This window comes from Triticum dicoccoides, chromosome 7A, assembly GCF_002162155.2.
Source record: "Triticum dicoccoides isolate Atlit2015 ecotype Zavitan chromosome 7A, WEW_v2.0, whole genome shotgun sequence".
NCBI lineage: Eukaryota > Viridiplantae > Streptophyta > Magnoliopsida > Poales > Poaceae > Triticum > Triticum dicoccoides.
Genome location: NC_041392.1, coordinates 480,999,389 through 481,003,865, shown reverse-complemented (window position 1 = coordinate 481,003,865; position 4,477 = coordinate 480,999,389).

Genomic DNA, 4,477 nt, shown 5'->3' with positions numbered 1-4,477 from the left:
ATATATGTTGTCGGGCTCAAGGCGAGTCTGTCATCCTTGTGCTAGCCCGGCCTCTTTCTCATTCCAGTGATGCCGACCACAAACCAGATTATCTCATAATCCTTGTCGCATGGCCATGCTTATCCTGGTCGGATCACACGAGGGGCCCAAAGTATATCTCTCCTTATCGGAGGGGCAAATCCCATCTTGCTCGACCATGTCTTGCAGCATGGGTTTGGACAAGCCCGAAAGCTATCTTTGTAACTACCCAGTCACGGAGTAGCGTTTGGTTGGCCCAAAGCAAGTTTGTTACCATTCCGAGTACATGCGCCAGCTCAGGTCTTAGGACATAGAACGTATGTTGTACTAGAGACTCACAGATGACATATCGATGCGTCTCATAGTTGGGTCTGTCCGACTCGGACCTTATCTCAACTCGGATCTGACTACATCGAATCTGACCAGATCCTTCCGAGTCCATATTATCCGGTTAGCATCCAATGCCCCATGGCTAGTGAGACCAAGCCATCGACCGTGTCATATGCTAGTCTAGTTGGCTGCGCGTCCACACAGCCCTTTCGACTAGGGACCTTTTAGGACGTTCATCATACAATACATAGTCCCACAAACAAGTCACATACTTGCTAATACACACCATTGATAATGTCCAAGGACTATCTTTATTCATAAACACATAGGAAATATCATCATACATGATTGCCTCTAGGGCATATCTCCAACACCGTCGCCGGAAAATAACATGAGGTGTGGGTGAGTAGAGGAATGGTCTGGCCAACAATGGAGTAGGGTGGGGTGATGCGGCATGTGCAGCAGCACAGCCGACCATGGGAGGCGGGATCATGCAGTCCCACCGGCGCTGGTTTGGGCGGCTGGAGCAAGAAGATCAGATATTGAAGAAGAAGCACGGCCGTTGGATTGACATCCAACGGTCACTTCTGCTAGAATCGTTTGTGGACTAAGTTGACAGAGCCTTTCATACACATCAACCTAGTAGACCCACGAGTCAGCCTCCAAATCTGTCCCAAACAGCATATAACCCGAAATTTCTAGTCAGATTCAAATTAATTTAAAAACTAAACATACCTTAATTTAAATCCAATGAAATTTTACCCACACAAAAACAATGAAATTTAAAATATCAAAATCCGAAAGAAAAAAGTATTTTGGAACTAATTGCCTGTTTGTTGTATTTTTTCATTTTATAGCCCATTTAATATTACTTATAGCCCATTTTTTATTACTTATAGCCCATTTTCCGGGCAAAATGCACCCCTCCTCGTCTTGAAAGATTTCTGGCCCAGCAGGGCATAGAAAAACAAGTAGGCCTACGTTGGTTATTCTGCAAAAAAACAAAATAGCTGGGCTAGCCATTTTCAGCAAGGAAAAAAACAAATTGGGCTGGTCATGTGCTAGACGGGCCACATCTCCCGAACAACCCAGTTGATACCCTTCTCCGTCCCAAAAAAACAAAATTATTGCGTGCGCTGCTGGGTCCCTACTGTCATCCTCACCATGTACAATCATCTCCTCATTTCTCTCGGTTGTTGACCATGTTGACAACACCGGAGGGCTGCGCCGCGGCGAGCGAACCAGGGCGGAGGACGATTGTGAGGCCTCGGACGGGAACGAATAGGAGCCGGGGAAAATGCGCAAAGTTTTAGGGTGCGATGTGGCCACGATGCATGCGCGGTAGCACAGCCAACCGTGGGAGCCGGGAGCAGGCGGTCCCGCCGGCGCTAGTTTGGCTTTGGCGGCTGGAGGAAGAAGAGACTGAAGAAACACGACAAACATTGAATGTCAATCCAACGGTCAAGGTTGGCACAATCGTTTGTTGACTACGCTGACACCAAGTAGCATACTTTTTATATATAGGAAGAAAAGAAAAACTTGGCTCGTTCGCGTGATAACATTCTCGAAACTGCGACCGTTCGATCTTGCGTTGCAACTAAAACTGCGAGGAAAATGCGTTCGTCTACCATCCTCCTCCCAGGGAACGTTCGCCACATAAGTGACTAGCACCCTTGGTTTTCAACCGAGAGGTTTGGGTTCGAGTCCCAGGAAATCTCAATTTTGTCCTCCTTCCTTCCTTGCAAAAAAGAAAGAAAATCAAAGACTTGAGAAGGCGTATAGAACAAGCTAGTGTACCAGTAAAGAGACGTTGTTGAGTTTTAGAAAAAAAGACGTGCACCTGTAGCTTATTCGAATCCAAACCTAGACTATGACTATACACTACTAGGGAAAACCCTAGTAGTAGCGCTTGAAATATGCATAGCAGTAGCGCTGGGTCCAGCGATACCACTAAGGCGCTACATCTAACTAGTAGCAGTAGCGCTGGAAAGGGAGCGCTACTGCTATACCTAGTTAGCAGTAGCGCTTCCCTTTGGACAACGCTACTGCTACTTGTAAGTAGCAGTACGCTTGTTCTAAAAAGCGTTGCTGCTAAATTTTCCTGTATTTTAAAAATACAGCTTATTTTCATTGTGTGGTTTTATATACAGTACTTTCATCATGTGATTTTATGACCATGATTACTTATTATTTATAACAGTGGGTGAGGGATTCCTGGACTAAGGGGTCATCGGGCGTCCGGCCTGTTAGCCGTGGGCCGGACTGATGGGCTGTGAATATACGAAGACCGAAGACTGCACCTGTGTCCGGATGGGACTCTCCTTGGCGTGGAAGGCAAGCTTGGCGACCAAATATGTAGACTCATTTCTTTGTAACCGACCTTGTGTAACCCTAGATCCTCCTGGTGCTTATATAAACTGGAGGACTTAGTCCGGAGAGGGAGTGAATTCATTATCATAGCCATACAAGCTAGACCTCTAGGGTTTAGCCATTACGATCTCAAGGTAGATCAACTCTTGTAATACTTGTATTCATCAATATCAATCAACCGGGACGTAGGGTATTACCGCCATAGAGAGGGCCCGAACCTGGGTAAACATTGTGTCCCTTGTCTCCTGTTACCATCGACCTTAGACGCATAGTTCGGGACCCCCTACCCGAAATCCGCCGGTTTTGACACTGACATTGGTGCTTTCATTGAGAGTTCCACTGTGATGTCGGCAAAAGGTTTGATGGCCCCTTCAATCGTCAATAATGATGCTGTCCAAGGAGAAACCTTCCTCCCCGGACAAATCTTTGTGTTCGGCGGCTTCGCATTGCAGGCCAATTCGCTTGGCCATCTGGAGCAGATCGAAAGCTACACAGCTACCTCTTGAGCACTCCGTTGGTTTTCCCTTGAAGAGGAAAGGGTGATGCAGCAAAGTAGCGTAAGTATTTCCCTCAGTTTTTGAGAACCAAGGTATCAATCCAGTACGAGGCCACGCGCGAGTCCCTCGCACCTACACAAACAAATAAAATCCTCGCAACCAACGCAATAAAGGGGTTGTCAATCCCTTCACGGTCACTTACGGAAGTGAGATCTGATAGATATGATAAGATAATATTTTTGGTATTTTTATGATAAAGATGCAAAGTAAATAAAGCAAAATAAAAACAAAAAAAGAAATAGCTTGTTGATGGAAGATTAATATGATGGAAAATAGACCCGGGGCCCTAGGTTTCACTCGTGGCTTCTCTCGAGAGCATAAGTATTACGGTGGGTAAACAAATTACTGTTGAGCAATTGATAGAATTGAGCATAGTTATGAGAATATCTAGGTATGATCATGTATATAGGCATCACGTCCGAGACAAGTAGACTGGCTCATGCCTACATCTACTACTATTACTCCACACATCGACCGCTACCCAGCATGCATCTAGAGTATTAAGTTCAAAAGAACAGAGTAACGCTTTAAGTAAGATGACATGATGTAGAGGGATAAACTCATGCAATATGATGTAAACCCCATCTTGTTATCCTCGATGGCAACAATACAATACGTGCCTTGCTGCCCCTACTGTCACTGGGAAAGGACACCGCAAGATTGAACCCAAAGCTAAGCACTTCTCCCATTGCAAGAAAGATCAATCTAGTAGGCCAAACCAAACTGATAATTCGAAGAGACTTGCAAAGATAACCAATCATACATAAAAGAATTCAGATAAGATTCAAATATTGTTCATAGATAAACTTGATCATAAACCCACAATTCATCGGTCTCAACAAACACACTGCAAAAGAAGATTACATCGAATAGATCTCCACAAGAGAGGGGGAGAACATTGTATTGAGATCCAAAAAGAGAGAAGAAGCCATCTAGCTAATAACTATGGACCAGAAGGTCTGAAATAAACTACTCACACATCATCGGAGAGGCTATGGTGTTGATGTAGAAGCCCTCCGTGATCGATGCCCCCTCCGGTGGAGCTCCAGAAAAGGCCCCAAGATGGGATCCCACGGGTACAGAAGGTTGCGGCGGTGGAATTAGGGTTTTGGCTCCGTATGTGGTAGTTTGGGGCTACGTAGATATATATAGGAGGAAGAAGTACGTCGGTGGAGCAACATGGGCCCCACGAGGGTGGAGGG